At 39.3% G+C, this 23,566-nt stretch overlaps 1 protein-coding gene across 1 annotated transcript in view; it reads right to left on the bottom strand.

Annotated features, from left to right (window-relative positions):
• MAML3 (mastermind like transcriptional coactivator 3) overlaps window positions 1–23,566 on the bottom strand; it is a 410,507-nt gene that overhangs the window by 263,524 nt on the left and 123,417 nt on the right.

Raw genomic sequence — 23,566 nt, 5'->3', positions numbered from 1 at the left:
CGCAAATCATGATTTTTAATAAGTCACACTGGGAAAGAGTAACCAGTCAACTTCCTCTCCAACTTATTTTCATGACACGTTCGTAAATATTCAGAAGACAATAATGACTTCAAATTCCACCAGTCAGGTTTTAAATACCAGACTGAAACTCAGAAGACCCAAGACTTGTTGTCATTACCATTAATTACTTATTAAGTAGCAACCCTACGCTGACACTGTGTCATTACACGGCTGTCCTTAAGGAGCTTACACTCTGGAGTTGAGGCTCATGATATTCACACAACACAGAAATCACCCCCCAAATTTGAACACAGTTACAAGTATCCCTTGATTTGTTTATTATTCTTTTCCAACAGAAAAGAAACTCGTGTGCATTAGAATTCATTTTCCAAGTACACAGCATCCCTTGTCCCACAGAACTCCCAGTGGTCCTTTCCCAGCGGCACCAGTCCCCTGAGCAAGCACCTGCAGGCTGGTTGGAGCCACTCCCACAGAGACCGATGGACAGCAAAGCAGGGTCAAAGCACCCAGCTCCAATGTCGGAGTACAATGGATCCAGGTGTCCATGAGCCCAAGCCTTTCATGATACAGTCTAACTGGGTCCATACTTCAGTTGATCCATTCTTTCTCAAAATTCCTCTCTGCAAACTGAAATGAAGATTTAGGATTCTAGAACTGGAAGGAACTTTGCACAGGAGTCCGCAGGGGTTAGTTTTCACTGGTGCTGGCATCAGGACCTGATCTCCTGCCCCCAGGCCTGTTCTAGCTTCAACCTGCCACACCAGGACGGGGTACGTTTGGGAACGGCACTAGCATTTCTTCTTTGGGAACATGGGTTAGGTCTGGGCTGCCTAGGAGAAAATTCTAGATGGAGCTCTGGAGTTTTACATATCCTGATTGGGAAGTACATAGTGAAAGGGAAGTCCAGGGCGCACTGTATACAAAGGAGAGGAAGCACTAAATGGTGTTGACGGGGTAGGGAAAGAGCTGGGAAGTAGTGAGGGAAAGAAGCATCAGGAACAAGAATGCTAGGATGGCTGAAGCCAAGGAACTGATGCCTGTGAGGTTAACAGGATGCCTCTTAAGGAGCTTATTGAGGGCTACAGGAAAGTCGGGGCCCTGGCTCACAGGCCTTGCCACAGAGGGTTAACACTGAGGAAGGTGCTTTGTTGTTCCTCATTGTAAAGTGGGGACCATGACAGTGACATCTTTTAAAGGGAAGCAAGCTACTAAAGTGTGCCCTTGCAGGAGCCTCGAAGGAGCACCAGATTCAGGTCCCAGAGCGGCCACTCACTGACTCCATGTCTGAGGAAACATCCTGAAGCATTCTCTGAGCTCAGTTCCCATGTCTGTAACAATATGGGACTGGCTCCTTGAAGTGAGCCTGTCCCAGCTCTAGGATTTCCATATGCGAGGTGCCTCCAGTTCCCCAAGGAAACTTTTTGTATGAATTAAAAATGGCTTTAAGAGCTCTGTCAACCCAACCATTCTCCCCTCCATGCTCTCCTCCTCAATACAAGCAAGAGAATCCCTTAAAAAGCATTGTAAGCTCCAGGTAATGGGCAGAAAAGAAGGGAGCAACTGTAAATGGGCTCTTTAGAGTAAAGCCCCACCAAGCCATTAAAGCTTTGCGCAAGGCAGAATGCGGACTGGTGTGTTTATTTCGGAAGCCTTTCTGAACACTGTACCTGGCTATTTAAATTCACAAGGCATTTGTTGCCACGTTCCGTTCCTTATTAACAACGGCACAGAAGCCAGGGTACACTGACAGTTTTCTCAATATCCCAGAATATTGGGGGAGGGGGCGTGACTCAACGGCCCTTCCTTTACTTATTATGGACGTGCCACTTAAGGACTGGCGCCACCTCCCCAATCAAGCCCCCACCACGCCACAGTATTTTTAACTAGAGACTGTTAGTTACATCAAGAACATATACCTCCCAAATCCACACGGACGCCCTGTCAATTTTAAAAGCATCGTATCTTGTTTCTTCACTTCTTTGAAGCTCATTAGAAACCATGGCTTTTGAGCATTTACTTCACCAAAATGTCCTTCAATCACTTGAATCCTAAAACCAGTTAAGAGAGGTAGGGGCCTGGGGCAGGGTTGGAGGGGGCGGGATAGAGAGGAGAGAGAGAAAGAAAATGGGATGAGCAAAGGCTGAGTGAGGCTGGCTACGGAGTGTGACACGAGCTACCCACCGCAGACAAAGAACACCGTGCGACTCGAAGGGAGACAATGAGGGCTCGGAGAAAACGCGGGGCCGGCTGGGAAGCCCCCGGCGCACCCCCTCCCGAACCCCGAGCTCGCTTCTTGCCAGCTGACGGGCTCACAGCAGCTGCTCCACTGTGGAGAGACACACGCAGTCATTTCCTGGCTAAAAGGATTTCTACCGTTTTAATTAGTTTTTTTTTTTTTTAAAGATAAGAAATAACACCTCTCCGCTGCCACGTTCCCCAGATACAGCTGTTATGTTTCAACTATCAAAAGAACACACACTGATTTTGGTTTCTTAAAGAGTTTAGGATTTCTTGTGAAATAAATAATCTGAAGAGGAAAAAAGGAAGTTCAGCCAAGTAGCTCAAATCTGCCCTTGTTCACAAAAACACAGGTAGAAAAATTCTGATGGTAAGAGCAATGGGGTTTGAGAGCCATGTGGGTGAACTAACCTGATGGCATCACCACCCTTTGTCTCGTTTAGCTTGAGTGATAAGATGATGCGGAGGGGTAGAATTTTTAATACCTCACCTCTACTCTTTCCCAAAAAAAATCTAGAGCAGGTTAATTCACTAGTGATTCCCAGTCATCCTTGACAGAAAAGGAATTGGGGATTTCACAAGTAATATGTGTAAAATCTTCCTTAACCTAGAAAACATTGGGGGGAAGAAAAATCAACTCAGAACTGAGATTTAAAACCAAAACATGGGAAAAGTTAATAGTGCAGCTGCTGAAGAGGCAGCTAGGATGCTGGAAACATGATCACCACATGATCAGATCTTTTTAAAACCACTGTCTGTTTACAAACAAGGCACTCACTAAATAACACCCCAGGTAATAGATGATGACAGGAGTGGGGTCTGCTCCTTTTAGTAACAACAGATTGGAAAAAAATATTTCAATACCATCAGACAACGAATGAAAATGAAACATCTTTTCTAACTGGAAAAATGCAGATCTAGCTGGGAAAACTGATTTCCGCCCACCCTCCATCTTCCCAAAAGGAGATGAGAAAAAGAAAACAGAATAACTGGAGATGAATTTTGGTAATGAGCGCCATAAACATTCACAGGGAGATGTGCTCAGCTTTCATAGGTCTTTGGAAAAAAATTTTAATATGCACACGTGCATCAAACACTCAGCAGTAAAATGCATTTAATGTTTAATTGTTTTTATACACTGTGAGAGGGAGTTGAAGTCTTGTCACTCACCCGGTGAAATCTGATCTCTCTCAAACCATCTCACCCAACAGTGTTAAAGACCTTACTGCTCTGACATAATTCAACCTCAAGACATCTTGTGGGAAACACAGGTCAGTTTTAAAGCACCAGGTGGGTAAACAGTCATTCCTTAGCCTCCCAACCTTGAATTTTAGGGGCTGTATCCTTAGCTTATCCTTGGAGGCTGCCACTTAGGATCATGTGCCGTGCAAGGGTTTTCCAAATTTAAGAAGACTTCGTAAAATAAGCTGACTCCTTTTCATCAGAACAAATGAGGTGCCAAAAATTCTCTTCTGTCTTGCCCTTAATTCTAAGTGCCAACAGGGAGAAGGGCAGTGGGGAAACCAGAGATACAGAGCCCTTTTGGTTAGTATGCGTGTAAATAAGAAACAAATTAGGTAACATTGGAAGACCCCTGGGCAAAGCTGAGAAAAAGGTGGCTGGTAGGTTTCCTCATTTGGCTGCAGGAGTTCCGTTGACCCCTAATGAACAAACAATTTCCTGGCTAACTTTGCATCCAACCGTAGCTGGTAATAAACTAGAATCCACATTCTATATTCTATCAAATTCAAACAACAAAGCAGGCAGTAATAATAATAGCAAAACCATAGAGTTCACCCTGTGCCGGGCACAATTCTAAGTGCTTTGCATATATTAACTCATTTAATCGTCTCAACAACACCCTGAGGTAGGTACTGTGCACAGGTGAATGTAAACTTGGTTGTACCTGAGAAACAAAAAGCTTCATATTGTTGGTGGTAAAATGGGATAGAAGTGGCTCGTAATTTTGAAAAGTGATCTCTGAAACCTACGTATCCTGCATGCTGCCTTATAAGTTGCTAGGGCAAATGATATAGGAAGAAAACATACAGAGATCTCTCATCTGCACCTTGCTTAAATAGCTCTGTTCATAAATTTCCACTGGAGAGAATACTAATCTCTGTAGAGAGAAAAGTGAGATTTAAAAAAGAGTAGGGGGTAAAAAAGAGGAGATTCTGTAAAGGGTGGAAAGATGTCACAGTAGTTAAAAATCTGTCATCAACTTGAGGAAAATTATCTACACTCATTTAAAGAGCAGAAAATCTCAAAAGAAAACTGGGCTGGTCCTTCTTAGAAATCATTATCATCACAGAGCTCACTTCCTGGGATTCTTCCGAATGTGAATTCCTGGTAGCTAAAATAATAATAATAAGGGTATGGAAAATGAGGCAAAGAGAGACTAGGAAATGGTTCTGTATTTTGTTACATTTGGGGGTTGGGCGGCGGAAGCCTCAGGGATCTAGAAGGAAAGAGAAAAAAGCAGTAACAACTGAAAGACGGGTCTTGTTTACAGGGTGACAGATGGTGGCTCTACTTACCATGGTGGGCATGGCCTAATGTGTAGAACTGTCGAGTCACTATGCTGAGCACCTGCAACTATACTTAATAGAAAAAATTTTTTTAAACCACTCACACACACACACAAAAGGTTCTGTATCTGTTGCTTTTCTGCCTTCTCACCCATTTTAAATTCGGCTGTCTGGAACAAAAGGGAGGGAGGAAGGGATGATCAGGTTGTATTTCAAAGCCACCAGCCCAGAACAGCTTGAGCAGACCAGGCTGATCACACTCTTCTACCAACAGCTCATTGAGAAAGTCAGGGGAAAATACTAGTTTTAGCAGCCTTCAATTTTTGATCCTGTGCCTTCTTCCATGCCATCTTGGAGAAACCACGAGCGTTCATCCCCCCAAACTGCTTCTCTGCTCTTCAACTAAAATCTCTGGGAAAGCCTGTCTTTTTTTAGGGACATAGCCCTTGAGGCCACCCTAACCCTGTAACGCACAGTCATGTATTTGGCCCTACTGTCAAAGAGAGTTTTTCATCAGTAAGAAACGGCACTGTTGGGTGTTAAGTCCATTTGGACTGCTGAGAAAAAAAGATCCCAAATATCTAAGATTCATTATTTTGTGATATTTACTCTAGGTTAGGCCCAGAGTTCGAATATTTTTTAAATGCTTTTGCCTGGTGTTTACAGGTTGCTGACCTTTTAGAATCATACAACATGGTGAGGACTAAACATTTTCTGACCAAACATTTTCTCAAATAAAGTAGGTTTATTAGGAACATAGTTTACCAACTATCATTCATTCCCTTGTAACACTGGTCCCTGAAAAAGAGAAACTATGGGCAGATAAGAGATGAAAAGGCAAATGACAAATCTTATTCTTTTTTCACCCTCAAGAGCCTGCCTTTGTATTGATTTTCAGATACGGAATATACATGGTTCATCTTCCAGATAATCTCAATGTGTCTCACTTTAATAAACAAATAAAATTTATGAGAATGGTGAAATGAGATGAATCTATATCTTAAACAACCCTTACACACACACACACACACACACACACACACAGCACGATAGTCCATCAACTCTGCCATAGAACAGATATTTCTGTCAGCCCCTAAGCTGTCAGCCTTCACAGGAGGTACAGATCCACCTGTACATTTCCCCATGGCATAAACTCTTCACCGACTGATGTGACAAGAAAGGGACAGTGAAATTGTTCATAAATTATAATTTGCAAATCTTGAGCTCTCTGAATATCTAAAACGGCCATCATTCCTTAAAATTCTAATACCTTTCAAACTGACTTGATGGTAGTTATTCCTGGGAGTTTGAGCTCTTACTGTAATACCATGATAGATACCCAAAATACAGCCTGTATTGACACCTCTGTACAGATATAGGCATCTATCTGCTCAGGTGAGCCAACAGCCAATGAGGAGACAACACATCAGCCTCTGCCTGTTGTTAACATGTCACATGCATTTCGGTCACCAGAATTTTGGTTTACTGACTGGGGATTGCCAGGAGACACAGAGAGGGGTCAAAGTCAGGAACCACCAGCCTCCAGGCTCCCACAGGCCTCATGAGGTATCTTAGTTTTTTCTCCAAACAAGCTCTCCCTCAGCCCTCCCAACATGCATGGTGCTGATCCCGACCTATTTCCCCTAGTCCATGCCAGTATAGAATGCAGGCTCCTACCCTTCCCCTTCAGGTCTCACTCCAGTTAGCAAGAGATCTTTTCCCATAAAGATTTGTTTTCTCCTCAGTCAACCGTGCTGGCCAGTGTTGAAGAATCTTTACATTAGTCAATTCTCTTACTTAACAGTAACATGTATTATAATAATAATAAATTTTAGACATCGCTTCACTAAGTTCTCCTTAAGTCAAGGAAACTATTCTCAGTAATCTGGGCACAACAGCTACTTATTTATTTCGTTCAGCAAATATGTACTGAGTACCTGGGAAGGTATCTAGAATCAGAGGAATTTTCTGAGTTTAAGCTCAACTCCTTTGAGAGAAAATGTATCTTCGCATAATACCATTATTTATACATCTGAAGGCTGGTCTTACCATTTGTTGAGCAAATGGCTGGATGGTATAGAAAATTAATGAACTCCTGGTGATCCAGAGAAACTGTTTTTAACTAAGACAATGTGAAAATAGGCACTGCTTTTATTGGGTTCTTCCACATTCTAAAAATTTTGTTTCCCACTGCAAAAGGTAGCTTTATTCTCACATGCAGACAAGTAGGACAGACAACACTAAATAAAGTGAACAAAACATCAGAGAAACTTCATCTTTGTTCTCTATCATGCTTCACTTTAAAAAAAAAATCATTAATGTTAGCTACAAATATGAGGGCCCTATTTTGAAGTTCGTTCTAGACCTCTCTGAAGGAGACTCATTTCACCTGATTCTAAATTGCATATGTGGCATTCAGCAGAAGGAACAAATTTAAATCAGATGTTTTGACTGGGGTGATTGGAAATTTGTACCACTGATAAGTATACTTACACACACACACACACACACACACACATCTGTGTTTGCGGCATATGGTAGGAGTGTGTTTAAATGTTAGCATTCATTCAAAGTGAATATAAAAATATATACGTATTTGCTAGTTAGTATAGTCATATTTGCTCCTTAATTCATTCTCTGTATAAGGGGAAGATCAGTCTGAACCATTTAAAAATCAGAACTAAGAATTTTTATTTAAAGAAATGTTGTTTGTTTTCAAGCACATTACTAACTAGAACTAAATCAATAAAATATAAGTGTTCCTAAATGTTAAGTCCTTAAGGTATCTACTCGAATGCATTTTGTTGCGTGTAGTCACGTAACTACCACAGTTTCATATGATCTACTCATGTTAGAAAAAAATCCTCTAAGGATCAGTTGAAATAAGATAAGTGTCAAAATATTGTGAAAGGGGGCACCTAGATAAAAATATAAAGCTGTTTCTTAATTTTAAATAGGGAAACAAATGAAATAATGATCCCATTAAACAATATATAAGAGACATATAATGGCCTTAAACAATCTACTCTGATGACTTTACAAAGCAGAGAAAGGATCTCCATTAGTTTTATTCCAACGAGGGTGTTTTTTGTATTTTTGGGGGGCTGGGGGTGGCTCATGTGAGCTAATGACTCTAATAAGTGTTATTAGCACTTAAGGTTTGGCCATATACATCTAATCTCTCTGTCCATTTGTAAACTGGCAAGTTTCTCTTTATGTGGAGAAGAAATGCTTTAATTAGCATATTAATCACTTCCCCAAAGTGCTATATAAACAATTTATTTTCTTACTCAATCCACCTTAAACAGTCCACTGAGAGAGAAAAGGGGGGCACCTGGGTGGCTCAGTTGGTTAAGCATCTGACTTCAGCTCAGGTCATGATCTCGCGGCTCTTGAGTCCAAGCCCCGCATTGGGCTCTGTGTTGACAGCTCTCGAAGTCTGGAGCCTTCTTCCGACTCTGTGTCTCCCTGTCTCTCTGCCCCTCCCCTCCTCACACTCTGTCTCTCTCTCCCTCAAAACAAATAAACGTTTTTTAAAATTTTTTTTTAAAAAGAGGAAAGGGAGGAAAACCTTTTTCATTTCATGAAGAACTATAAGGAAAATGCCTTCTTGCCTAAAGTATCAAAAATTCTGAATTTGTGAGTGTAATGTTTACACATATTTGAAAAGTAATACAAATCTCAAAAAAAGATCTACAGATGTTTTAAGTGCTTACCTATTATTTAATACCTCTTCAATCAGACAAATTTTATAGAAAGTTTTAAAAAACAGATAACTCTTGCAAGTTTGACAACCAAAAAATATTTACTGTGGAGCTAATTCAATGAGGAAAAGGAAATAAAAGAATGAGTGCTGTTTAGATTCAAAAACAAGTTTTGCTTCTAAGAGTTAAGCTTTAGTCCCCATGATGTATGACAACCTATTATGCTATATTTGCCAGAAGACATAAACTGAGTGTGACAGGCTGTGGTGTCACACATACCTGGAAAGTCAACATGACTGAGGATCTCATCGGTCTTGGTTCACTCCCCCTTCCCAGACTCCTATAACTGGCCATCTAGTCCCTCTGCTCTTATTTTGAGTGCCTGTGGCTCACTTTCCTTCCACCGGCTGTGCCCTCATCCAGAGTCAGAATTTATGAACTCTCACCTAGATTTCTGATGTTTCCACCAAGTGAGCTTCCCACCTTTGTTGTCTCATGTACTTCACCACCAAATAAATGCTCCCAAATTCGATTTGGCAGAGACTACTCTGCCTAACAAATAAAATCCGTATCTTTTTAACTAGCAAGTCAAGTTTTCCTAGGATCTGGCTCTAACCTACCTTCTAAGCTGTAGGTTCTACTCCTCTCTCATCTTCATTGTCTCATTTTGTAGATAGCCAATGAGCCAGCTGCCCTGGCACCATCCCATAGAGGGCACTGAAACATCGCTAATGAAGTAGAAATACAGTGCCAGTTAACGCAGGTGTCTACCCTCAGACTCCTTACTCATGAAATGTAAACCAGACTCACTCCCATCAAAGCAAACAAGGCCCTGGGCAGAGACCATGTGACTCTATCCACACAAATTACTTCTATCCGTGGTGAGTATGACTAACTGTATCCAATTATGAGGGATAAAAAAATTGTCAAATAAAAAACAAGTCCAAATAAGTTAAAATGCCCTGTTAGATTCAGAGCATGTAAGAGACATCTTATTTTGTTTGAACATAAAGAAACATAAAGGAAGGCATACTAATTTTATTAATAGAAATAGAAAATGTTCAACAAATACTCAAGGAGCCAAATGCTTAGCCTGTCGGGGCTACCCACACATCTCAGTCTTCTTCACCCTTGCTATCTGGTCTACCTAGAGCCCCATGAACACACCTTGCCATTCTTCCTCTTTGCTTTGCACATACTGCTCCTTCCTCTGAAATACTATCCTTACTTCTTTTATCAGCCACCTACAACTCCTTTAAGTCTCTACTTTTTTCTGTGACATTTTCCTTAATCTCACTAACCAAAACTAATCTCTCTGTCCTCTGAAATGCTGTATTTCTGATATAATAGTGTATTGTCTTTTGTGCCATTTTAATTTTTTTAATTTTTTAATGTTTATTTATTATTTGAGAGAGAGAGAGAGAGAAAATGAGTGTATGAGCAGGGGAGGGGCAGAGAGAGGGAGACACAAAATCTGAAGCAGGCTCCAGGCTCTGAGCTGTCAGCATAGAGTCCGACACAAGGTTCGAACTCATGAACTGCGGGATCATGACCTAAGCTGAAGTTGGATGCTCAACTGACTGAGCCACTCAGGCCCCATTATCACTTTGCTTTTTTTTTTTTTAAGAAACAAATGTATATTTACCTCATGTGCAGCCCTGTTCTGAGAGTCTTATATGTACTTTCCCCATTTATTTTTCAAAATAACAGATATTATCTTCATTTCCATTTTACAGGTGAATAAACTAAGGTTTACTGAAGTTAGATAACTTGTTCAAAGCTATACACCCAGGAAGGAACATGCTTTTAATCCAGATATCTAATTCCGGAGTCCAGAGCTTCTACCATAATGTCACAGGGCTTCAGCCTCACCTCCTGGAGCCCTGGTATAAGTTACTTGAGGGTGAGCATCATATTTGTATTTATGTGCCTCCCCACGGTCTCCAAAAGAAATCATTTCCTGACTATCACAGATAGTCAGTAAATGTATGTTAACAACAATGCTAGGACTATTTGCTTCTTTTGCTAGAAATGCTACCTAGCTCTCACTACAGCTTCAACTTTTCAGAAAACATATAAGAGTAGGAAGAGGCTTCCTTCCTGTATGCTGCAGGAGAGGCGCTGCAGAAGCTGCGTAATTTGGAACCACCTTTCCATGATCTTCTGCTAAATTAGCCTTATAATTTTTAGTCAAAGCTTTTAAATCTTTCCTGGTGAATTTGTCCCTCGTTGTTCTAAACAGCTCACCATTTAACACTGCTCCAACCTCTCAACACTGTAGAACAGTAAAGTAATGCCATATGCTTATTTGTTAAGCAGCTTGACATAAATATCCAACCAAACAACCAGAGAATAGAGCAATTAAAATGACAACGCACTGTAAAGGATTTTAAAAAAATAAGGATGCCCAAAAGTCTAATGCAGATGTAACTTAATTTGAAACGAGATGACTCATCAAAGCAGGGGGGCGGGAAGGGGGAGTACAGAAAGATTTAGCTACATGTCTACCATTGTAAAAACTGGGAACAGCCTAAATGCCCAAAAGTAAGGAACTGCTTAAATAAATAATGGTATATCCAAACAATGGAATACTGCACAGCCATCAGAAATTATCCAGTCCTTAAACAAATACTGGTTGAGTGCCATCATTCATATGAGATAAATGAGAAAGAAAGGATGCCTGCACTCATGGTGCTTAGAATCTAGATGATGATACAGTAGAATATGTAATAACAAAAAATTTTAGACTGTTGAGTGACATAATGGGTTACAATGGAGTTGTTGCACTTTTTCATAACTTGAAGATGTATGTGTTCTATGTTCCTAGCCTGCCTTGAAGAAACAGACATTTTAGTGAGTAGGTCCGGCAATATTTAATTTTATAGAAAAAAATACCCATTTTCCCTTCTACCCTGCCCCCCCAACATGTGAACTCCATTTATCCATACTTAACGTTCATTCATTTATACAATAAACATTTACTGCTTTATCAAGTCAAAGAAAGGAAGGAAGGAAGGGGGGAAGAAGGGAAGGAAGGAAGGAAGGAAGAAAGGAAGGAAGGAAGAGAGAAAAAAGTAAAGCTGCATATCTTAGAACAAAATTCTGAATGAAAAGTCAGCAAGTCCAAATTGAAAAAAAAATTGGAACTGCAAGTGAAACCAATTTCAGGTAGCTTTTTAAAATTTTCTATACACATTATAAACATATATTAAAGTGTGAATTAAAAGGTTTACAATGACCACTTATGATGGTATTATTTATTGATTGCATTTAAAGAAAAACAAAACAAACAAAAGAAAGGAATCAAAGTCAAGTACATAAAGCAAGAAGAAATGAAATTTAAATTCTCTTACGAATGGCAATAAAAAGGACATCTACCACTCTAGGTTAATTCCTGAGGATGTATCTAATTAGCAAGAAGATAAGCTCTATAATAATTTCTTGAGCTAAGCAATAATAACCTTTAAGAATTATAATATCCTAATCCTTTTACTCTTTTAAATTCTTCATTTTTAGCTACAGAGGGAAACTTCAAGTTGATGAAGAATATATTTTAAAAACCCACATATTTAATGTTAAGAAAGACTGAAAGCTTTCCCGCTAAGATCAGGAACAAGGCAAGAACGTTTGCTCTCACGACGGTTATTCAACAAAGTATTAGAAGTACTCGTCAGGGAAACAGGCAACAAGGCGGGAAGAGGAAGTAAAAGGTATACAGATGAGAAAGAATCTGTTCCTATTTGCAGATGACATGACTGTCTACATAGAAAATCCCAAGGAATCTGCCAAAAAACCCTCCTAGAGCTAGTAAGTCCAGCAAAGTAGCATGACACAAGATTAATATACAAAAATACAATTATATTTCTATACACTAGCAATAAATGTGGGCTCCAAAATTCTAAGTATAATGCAATGTATAATCACTAAACAATGAAATAGGTGTAAACCGAAAAAAACATGCATAGCACTTATATACTGAAATTTTAAAAAACAAGATGAATGAAATTACTGAAGTTCTAAATAGATGGCCAGGCATACTCAATTCATGGATTGGAACACTCTACATAGTAAAAATGTCAATTTCCTCAAATAGATATATAAGTTTAATGTAATTCTTACCAAAATTTCAGCAAGATTTTTTGTATATAAAGAATATTCTAAAATTTATATGAAAATGCAAAGAAATGAGAAAAACAAAAAAATTTGGAAAAGAATAAAGAATGGAAAGAACAAACAGAAGGGAGAACAAAGTGGAAGGAATCAATCTACCTGATTACAAGACTTATATAGCAACAGGTAATCAAGACCATAGTACTACTGAAGACAGAGACAAGAGATCAATGGAACAGAATAGAGAAACTGAGAAACAGACTCACACAAAATAAGTACATTCAAACGACTTTTAACAAAGATGCAAAAGCAATTTTGTGGAGGAAGTAGAACTTTTTCAACCAATGGGCTGGAGCAATTAAATATTCATAAGCCAAAAAAAAAAAAAGAACCTTGACCCCTTGACCCTAAGCTCACACCTTATACAAAACTTAACTCAAAATGGATCACAAACTTAAATGTAAAATCATGAAAATTCTCAGAAAAAAAATAGGAGAAATTTTTTGGGGACCTAGAGCTAAGCAATGAATTCTTAAAATTTTACTCCAAATCACAAGGAATAAAAGAAAAATTGATAAACTGGCCTTCACCAAAACTAAAAATTTTTGTCCTGTGAAAGACTCTCTTAAGATGATGAAAAGACAAATTATAGATTGGGAGAAAATATTTGCAAACCACCTATCTGACAAAGGACTTGTATCTCAAATATATTAAAAATTCTCAAAACTCAGCAATAAGAGTCCTCAAAACACAACTAGCAAAGATACAGGGAAACTGGATTGATCATTCATTCCTTGCTGGTGGGAAGGCAACATTATACAATCACTATGGAAAACAGTTTGGCAGTTTCTGAAAAAACTAAACATGTAAATACCATACCATCTAGCAATTGTACTCTTGAGCATTTATCCCAGCTAAATGAAAATTATGTCCACAGAAGAACCTGTGCATGATTGTTTGCAGTAGTCTTATTCATAATCTGGAATTAACTCATTTTGTGGAGGACAGAAGGAAGGAGGGAAGGAAGAAAGGAAGGAAGGCTTTAAAAATCTCTGGTACAGTCATACTCCTGGAACACTACTCATCAATAAAAAGGAATGAACCATTGACATATGCAACAGCTTGGATAAATCTCCAGAGAATTATGCTGAATAAAAAAGAGCCAATCCCCAAAAGTTACATAGTGCATGATTCCATTTATGTAACATTCTTGAAATGACAACTACAGAAATGGGGAACAGACCAGTAGTTGCTGGGGTTAAAAAGGAGGAGGAGGCACATGCAGCTATAAAAAGGCAACTGTGAGGGATTCTGATGGTGATGGAAATGTTCTGTATCTTGTCTTATCAACATCAATATCCAGTTTGTGACACCTTACTATAATTTTTCAGGGTGTTCTCATTGAGGAAAATTAGGTTAAAGATACACGGGATCCCTCTGTATCATGTAAATTTACAATTATCCGAAAATAAAAAGTTTAATTAAACAAATGAAGATTAGCGATAGTTAGAGGCAGCTAATTTTCTACCAAGTCCAAGAGGCCATCTACAGACCATGCTGGTGTAGATACCCCAGGTTCAAGTAATCTAAAATTTTAATTTGAGAATGAACCTTGATTCTAATTTAAATTGCTGGGTGTCCCATTCACCCATGTAGCAGCTTCTGCTGATCTATGTAACGAACAAAACCAAACAAATGTGTAAGACAACATAAAAAAATACAAACCTTTCACACAACTGTATGGAAGCAGAAAATGAATGTGTGGATACTGAAAACAATATATACATATTTATTCACAGAACAAAGGTATACTGTGATATTTCTGTAGCTGTGATAGAGTAAATGTTCTAAATAAAAAAAAAAACAATCTTGTTTATCTTACCATACTAATTTCACTAAATGGAAAGGAACACAAAAAAGCACTGGACAGTTATTTGGCCCTGAATTGGTAATTTCAAATATCACTTTAACTAAAAAAGTTTTGTCCAATTTCTTGTGATTACTTTTCTGTAGTTAACTTCTTTGTGAAAGGTAAAGCCCAATAGTCTCTGTTGCCATGCTTAGTCTTCCCCATTCATTCATTAATGCATTCACAAACATTTTTGACAGTCTATTACCGGGTACTACTTGGTACTGAGGGAGGCAGGAAGATGAATTAGAAATGGTCTCTGCTACTCATGTTTTAATGGCTTAAAAAATAGGTTGAAAAATAAATGGTTCCACATAGCTGAATGTTTTCTAAAAAATCTTTCTCCATATTGTACATAGCATTTTTTTACACTACAATTTACACTTAATACAATTTATGTAACGGATTCCCTTACATTGGGCATTTATATGTTTTCTTAATTAGCCTGATTGTAATTAATCCAGAGCAGTAATAACTAACTGATGATAAAATAGAATGAGAAGACAAAAAAAAAACTGAAAAATGAAAAAAGTTCTTAAACACAGATGGAATCTTATACAATTTCTCAACTCAAATTGCTAATACATGAAAAATTGGTAACTGGAGTGATTACCCATTAATCAGATATTGTTTCTTAAACTTTTGACCAATTTGGTTTCCAGTGCTTTCTGTTGACTAATCCATAAGTTACCCTTGAAATCTACTCTTCAGCCATACTGAACTACTTTCCGTTCCCCTACTTGGCTATGTTCTTTTCCAAGGACTTCCTGTTTCCTCAGTCTGGAAAAGCTCCTCACTCAACACTTTGACTGACTATATCCTACTAAATCTTCAGTCTTTAAAGACACTGTTTTTTGTATGTGAAATCTCCTCAGATCCCTCCGAAGGCTGGGTGAAGCAAATCTTATGTGTCCTATAATTATTTCACCATATGGTAATTACCTCTTTACTTATCTGTCTTCCCCACTAGACCTGAAGCTCTCTGAGGCAGGGAAAATGTTTGTTTCCTGTTTTATCCTCTGGATTGAGAAAATGGCCTGATCCATAGCAGATGCTCAAGACATTATCTAGGAGTGATGAAAAACTGAGCACGAATGAATTCACAAATGGATTATTAAACCTCTAGGTTTAGGAAAGATGGGCAACCTCTTGTTCACCCAGATGGCCAATGGCATGAAGTTCCCTTGAGATGCCCCAAATCGATTTTAGAGCTTCATGCTTCTATGGGTCATACAATCTAGAAGTTTACGCACTTTGTCAGAACACAACACCTAATCTAACAGGTGTCTACTGTGAGCTACTCTTGCAAGCAAGTACCGAAGTCCTTTTCGGCAGATACTGTAAGGTCCTTGAAAAGAGACATCATGTAGCTTCAGTGTGCAAGGAGTGGCTAAGTGTGGGGAGTGAAAGCCTGTCTATAATATTAATTTTTAAGCAGATTAATTTCACCGCTGCATTTTCCGGGAGAAATATTAAAGGCATGGGTATTTTAAAGTGAGAACTTCCTGGTGCTAAAGTCTGTCCCTAAGTTTCCATGTTTCTCAGTATTAAGTCTGCAAATCTTTAAACACCGAGAGCTGGGCAGTGCTGCCAGGGACAAAGGCCTTAAAGACCCCGGATGTGTGCCTGTCCCTTGTTCTCTCACATCTCATTTCATAAGGTTCTTCCCACCGCAAACAGCAGGGCTGGTTTGTTATTTTTTTTCCTCCTGACCTTTGTCAACTGTGTTGCTGTACTGCATTTGGAAGTATTAACAATGGTCATTACCTGCCCTGTTTATTCAGTGTTAAGTATTAACAAGGCCTGTGCTATCTCGGCTGCTGCCATATTTTTCCAGAAAAGACATGCCTATGTAAATGCCCCAGTGCAGACAGGAGCGTTGTCTTTTTCTAGGCTGGGGTGGGGAGAAGGCTTGGAGATGACTGAGAGAAGAAAACAGTAGCTATTTTTAAAATCCAGTCTTCAGAAACACATAAAACCCGTGCACCATGAAATCTTGTTTGTGGCTGATTTTTGTCTGTGCATTTGGTCAGTTCAAGTATTTGCTAACATAGGGGCTCTAAAGCACATACTTCCGGGTTTGTTTATAGTGGCTTCAAACAGATTTTAAGTAAACAGTGTATAAATATTTTACGGAATAAAGAGAAAAGAAGTAAGCCTTGGCACTGAACTCTCTTTGTTCAGAGTTTGCAGAGTTGGTTTCCTGTAGAAGCAGCCATGTCAGGGTGGATGAGGGGATAGAACACTGACAATATTTACTTGAGTGCAAAGAAGGGTGAGGTGTTTTATTAAAACTCCTATCAGATGCCGCTTGTTGGACAGTGAAATCGCAAAACTCGCAAAGAGGAGGGCCAAACATCATGCAGAAGAGAACAAATACAAATAAAACACTGACTCGGGGGAAGAATCTTCCACTAGAGTCAGCTTTTCTATAAAACTTGGCTCACGCTCACAGATTTGCCCAAGTTTAGGCTTGGGTCAGGTAAGAAGGCCAAATTCTACCTTCAGATAGTTGCAGGGAACTTGGCCAGTGAAACCAACGGGAGCCAAAAACACGCTCCCAGGACAAGATCTGAGGCACAGGAACCGACACTGCAGGTCACCTTTTCATTTCTGAGGTGCCAAGTGGTTACATAGAGATGAAAACAGACAACGTGTGGGGAATAGAAGACTGTTTCCTGTGTGCAAAAATAAGACAACGATGCTATTTCCACTAGGATGTACAGATTCGTGTGTTATTTAAGAGCACGGCTTTGGCACTGCGCTGTGCGCCTTAGGGTGTCAACTTAACCATTTCATTCACAGCTATGCGATACTGGGTAAGTTACTTAACTATTTTTTAAATTACCTAAATATTTTTAATATTCTACTTCTCAAAAGTGAGCACAGATTACTTAAGTACAAGAAATTAACTAGCGATGGAAAAAAGAGATTTCCTGGAAGCACTTTTGTGATACGACCTTTACATAAGAATAACTGCCACCATGTACTGAGCGTCTAGTATGTGCCAGGCATTTTGGAAACATTATTCTAATCGGTGTACAATCCTGCAAGGTTTACACTATTATTCCCAGTTTATTAAATGAGAAAACTGAGGTTCAAAGTAGCTAAGGAATTAGACTTGGTCCCTAAGCTGATAAATGACAAAACCATTCATGCATATCCCTTACCTCATTTTTTTCTCCCTTTCTTCTCCTTAAGAACTCTAGAATTCCCCCTTCCCTCTCTAATTCCTCTTTTCCTAATCCTACTCCAGATTGCAACTATACTGGAGTCTCCTTTCTTCCTTCCTCAGCCAGCTTAACTTTCCTAAGATCACTCCCCCCACCTACTTCCTGGTGCCACTGACCCCAATGCTTCTACCTAATTTGGTCTGGCTTGAGCCCTGTCCTCAGGTCCACCGATCCTATCAGACCCATCTCCACCATCAATGACACTATCATAGTAACACGAAACACTTAGTTAGCACTTTCCTGTGTGCTGGGTATCTTATGAGACAGGTACTGTGATTATCTCCACTTTAGAGATGTGGACACTATGTCACGGAAAAGTTAACGTGGCCACCAGGAGCCTGGCTCCAGAGCCCCTGGTCTAGGTCTAACCCTAGCCCATTCTGCCTCCATATCCCTGAAGGATCCAAAGTAAGTTCTGATTCCAGCATATGAGTCTGAGCAGAGGGTGTGGAGTATTTGTTTAAAAAGTGGGTAAATTTATTTTAGAATGTTTGAAATAAATTTGCTTTCTTTTTATTGAAACGTGCAGCTTTGGGGGCACCTGGGTGGCTTAGTTGGTTGAGCATCTGGCTTTGGCTCAAGTCATGATCTCGTGGTTCGTGAGTTTTAGCCCCACATCGGGCTCTGTGCTGTCAGTACAGAGCCTACTTCGGATCCTCTGTCTCTCTCTCTCTCTCTGCCCCCTCCCCTGTTTGAGCTCTCTCAAACTAAATAAAACATTTTAAAAATGTGCAGTTTTTTAATCACTATAGATAAAAATTTTTAGTGAGTTAGCCTTAGGAACATTGTTTTCAGGGGAACATAAGTTCTGAGTTCCCAAAAAACCTTCTGGAACAGGCTGTTTATAAATTGGGGACTGTCTTTATTCTCTTTCAGGGTAAAGTTAAGGGGGGGGACAGGAAAAAGAGGGAAAAGGCGACACTTCAAATTCCTGGTAGATACAAATCCTGCACAGCCAAATGCAATCTGGATAATACAGCCCAACTTTCTAAGTGTGCTAAAAATAAATGTAAATGGTTCATTAGAGCTAATCTGGCAGCCAAAAGTGAATATTAATAACATAGAAGATCAATAAGATGCCTAGCAAAGAACAATGGATTAACTTGGTTCTAGAAATAGCAAAATTTGTGTAGGCCAAGGAGGAAGCAATGGGACAAGAGGCATAGTCAGAAGAGAAATTCATCCGTTCTTTATACGATTCGAGGAACTGAGAATAGAAAATAAAATGTGCCCATCTCTTTTTGGCTCTGCCCACTAAATAAGCAGTTTAATCAATTTTTACCTTTCCCTTCCTGTCTCCATCTGCCACTGCCAACTCAATAGAAGAATGTATAACCCTAGTTCAAATACAGGTCAAGATGACTATTATATATATGAGCTTGTGCTATTACTTTTCCCTCAGTTCTTGTCTCATGTACTCTATTTAAGTAAAGGACTGCACATGGTAGTTTTTACCCAAAGCATATTCAATGAAAAAAGGGGTTCCATGGTCAAATAAATCTGAGAAATGCTGCATGATAATCCCCCTTTTAAGATATTAAAGGCTCTCTGAAGTCTTTCAGGAAAGACACCTGTTTAACATATGTAACCCAAGGTTTCCCAAGCCTTTTGGCCATATAATCCTTTTTTAACTCTTATTAACATCTTTGCACATAAATGAAGGTCAGAAACCTGGACCAGGAGGAGAGCAAACCAACTTCCCATCTTTCCTTCCTCTGTGATGTAAGGAAATCACTGAACTTCCCAGGACTTCAGTTTCATGAGGAAGATAGACCTCAGGCTGACCTGAGCTACGCTACCTGGATGGGGGCTCTGTCCAGCCACAAGCTTCTAAGGGAATCTTCAACTCCTCTGCCGAAGGGGCCATGGTCAAAAGCATGGAAACGGGGCTCTGTGGAGGCACTCTAGACCAGCTAGCTCCCTTCTGCTGAGCCTACACCTCAAAGAGCCTCACATCACCCAAGAGCAGCCGAGACAATGGGCCCTTTTACACCCCTGACATTCAGTCCTTTATGCCCAGGCTGAGCACTAATATTGCAAAGGCTGTTTTGGGGGTTTAAGTGGAGGGAGGGAACTTGTAGGGAATTGTTAAAACAAGCTTACATTTGTTCTTTGAAACATTTGCTGGCATTCAAACATGGCTTTTAAAATAGTTTCTTGTGCTTTTTCATTTAAATATGCAAGTTTAATAAACATTATTCACCCAAAACAGAGAAATGAAGCAAACTCTTACAAGTGATTGTTTCGGCCTGCATGCTTTGGCTACATTCTCAGCTGATTTCACTTAAAATGTTGTCAATCCTGACATTTCAACTTTCTTTTTGGAAAAATTATCACAATCCAGAGGATTGTTCCTAATACTGAAAATATTAACTATTACACAGTTTCACAAAATTATTTACCTTTTACTTTTACTTACGTATTTTTCTCTTTTAAAACAGTCTAAAGGAAACTAAGGGTTATCTGTCTCCAAATTAAGGTTGACTTTATTTTCTTGTTTTTATTTTTAAAAATTTTTCAGTGTTTATTTATTTTTGAGAGACAGAACGTGAGTTACTGCGGGGAGGAGAGAGCGGGAGACACAGAATCCGAAGTAGGCTCCCGGCTCTGAGCTGTTAGCACAGAGCCTGAGGAAGGGCTCAAACCCACAAACTGTGAGATCATGACCAGAGCCAAGTCAGATGCTTAACCGACTGAGCCACCCAGGCACCCCTATTTTATAGCAAGGACATATTAGTGATAGAACAGCAATAAGTAATGCTATATAAATGTCTAGTATGTGACAGGCTTTATTCTGAGCAATGTGTATATAGGTGCATTAATCTTAACAACAATCCTATAAGATAGGTACTATTATTATCCCAATTTTACAGATGTGGACATTGCGCAGAGAATAAGTGACTTGCCAAAGTCATACACTACTAGTAAGTGGCAGAGCTGATGTTTGAATCCAACTTTTATCACCGTGTAATCACTATGCTATCCTCCTTCTTGCTTGAATTTGTAAAACAATAGAACTACATCACCATAAAAACATATAAATATATAACAGTTATGTATATGTTACATTACATTTATATGTAAAAACATATAAAAATGTATAAACACTTCACATCAGGGAGTTACATAAACTTCATGATACAACTAAGGAAAAAGAAATGTCTAATCTCTTGATTCTACTGAGGTCAAAGGAAAGATCTGACATAGGAGGAAGGACATGGGTTGGAAACAAGAATACATATTTTGTCTCTTCAGTGGTGGGACACTGGTTTACCTAAGGGGGCTCTGAAATCTTCTTCCCAAATACTTAATATCAGAAGTGAGGGAACCATCTGAAATATTCTGAAAAAGTTCTCCTGCAAATTATGAGGGGCTAACTTAACTGTCTTCAGCCTAACGGTCCAAATCCCTTCCTGGAAGTTTGGAGTCCTCCATGACTATTTTTTCAAGTCATTAAAAGCATTTTTTTCAACAAGTTATGGTAGGGGTAAGGCAGGAAGAAGCAGAAAGATTAAAAATTTAGGAGACATGTCATCTATGGACCTTGTCTCAATGCTGTGTGACACAGAGCAGCTTGCAAAAGCCTTTTTTGGGACAACTGAGGAAATTTGATTATGGACTGGTTATTAGATGATACCAAGGCGCTACTGTTAGTTTTGTTAGGTCTGATAGCAGCACCATGGTTATATGGGAAATGTCCCTAACTTTGAGAGTTGCATTCTGAAGTAAATGAGGGTGAAATGGCATGATGTCTAAGATTTTTACTTTGACCAGAGAGAGACAGCAACACAGACACAGAGAGAAAGGTGGCTAGATGAATCAAGTGTGGCAAATCTTCGTAACTGCCGAGCTATTCTGAGTGATGGAACATAAGAGATCATTATACTGTTCTCTCTGCTTCTGCATGTGTTGGGTAATTTTCAGGATAAAATACACTGATATAGACTATGAAGAATGTTTCCTGATGAAGCGAGATCTGTGACAGGTGAAATACTTTAAGGAAAAAAACTACTCTAGAAATAGCCAGGTACACACCTGGGTATATAATCCAGCTCCCCTGAGACTGAGGCCAGGAACAGGAAGTGAGAATGAAAGGAAGAGCATGGAGCATCCGTGGAACTGGGAAAGACAAGGAGGCAAAGCACCACGGTGAGATGTTTCAGGGAGACTGTACAGGACCAGCCCATCATCTCTAGTTTTGCTATTTCTGCTCCAACTTGCTTTAGGAGGGTGCTTCTTACCCAGTATTCTCATCCAGTGTTTAAAAAGTACTAAGTGAAATGAGCCTGGCACCCCTGTTCACCTTTTGCACTTAATGTTTATAATCTCAATCACAGATTGACCCTCAGTCCTCAGGAGTAATTGATTTGATTATTGAGAGGGTGTGTGTTGTGTGTGTGTGTGTGTGTGTGTGTGTGTGTGTGTGGTCAGCTCCACCTTCATCACACTGGTTATAATGTACATCCTTGTCTTATATCCATTGGGTAAAAGACCTTTTATTATAAGACCAAGAGCCAAATTTCTATTTGGTATTCTAGTTGTGCTTAATACACATCCATCTTCAGGACAGCTAATATCCCTCAATAATTAGGAAATAAGTTTTTTTTTTTTTCAAAGAAAATGACCACATAGCTAAATCATTATACTTTCTCTAAGTACCTTTACTAGAGGCTCATCAAAACATATTAAAATGCAAATAAAAACCTTTAGAGACAGGAATAAACACTGAACAAATTAGTTGGTCAGACTCAACAAACAGTAGGTTTTCTAAAATCCTCTTCCCCTGTCCCTCAAAGGCAACCACTGATATATTTCGTTTCTAAACATATACTAGATTGTTCCTTTTAATCACGTTCTATGGTAAATTCTGTATCCAAGGTTTCTTACCTACCATTAAAATATAAATGTTTTACTGTTCTACTTCTTCATAAATGCCCACTAATAAGTGTAGAATAGCCTGTCAAGTGGAGACAAGTGGAGACAGTAAACTTTACTTAAATTTTCCCCAAATACTGGACATAGGAGTATTGCCATTAGTTCAGTATTATAAATAATACTCTAATGAATGTCTTTATGTGCAATACTTTCCACATAATTTGTATCTTTCCACTGGGTTAATCCTTAGGATATAATAAAAAGCTAAGAAAAGTATCTAGTAGTTTACCTTGAAACCAGAAAGAAAAGGATAATTTTAAAAAGGTCTCATTGAGAAGTGAGTTTGCACTAGAGAAGCCCAGTGTCCCTTACTCCAGAATCTGTGGCTCATACTGTGTGCTTGAGGAGAAGGGTCACTCTGTCTTATTGCTTCTTGGTTGCACGTGGTGTTATCCTTGATCAAACCCTAGTCTCTTCCCCTAAGTGTCTTGCTCCCATTGTTTTTCTTTCCCTGTCACAACATGAATTTGGAGTCCTGACTGTTCTGTTTAGAATTTCATCACTCCCTTGCTCGCTCCCCCTGCAGATGGCCTGTACCTCTAATGTCACGCCTCCCTCATCCACCCTCTCCATACCGTTAGTTGTTTGCATTGTCTGTCTGTTGAGGCTCTGTCACCTTTCAGTCCCCTACAGTGCCTGGGACTGTGCTCTGCAGAGAGTAAACACTGCCAGCACGGTCGCTGATTTTAATCAAATTATTAACATCATTCTGCCCTTCAGCAGGTTACTCCCTTTGTACTGTCCTCTGCCCCACCCAGGGCTTAAGAACACAGATCTATTTAGCTTCTACAAGTTTAATGAATGTGCTGTTTACATCCTTTCCTAGATAATTAATGAAGATGTTAAATCAGACTGTGCTGAACACAGATTCCCATTCTCTTCTAGACT

The sequence above is a fragment of the Crocuta crocuta genome, unplaced genomic scaffold, assembly GCF_008692635.1.
Source record: "Crocuta crocuta isolate KB4526 unplaced genomic scaffold, BGI_CrCroc_1.0 scaffold112, whole genome shotgun sequence".
NCBI lineage: Eukaryota > Metazoa > Chordata > Mammalia > Carnivora > Hyaenidae > Crocuta > Crocuta crocuta.
Note: the sequence above shows the minus strand (reverse complement) of the source record. Positions and strands in the feature narration are given on the sequence as shown.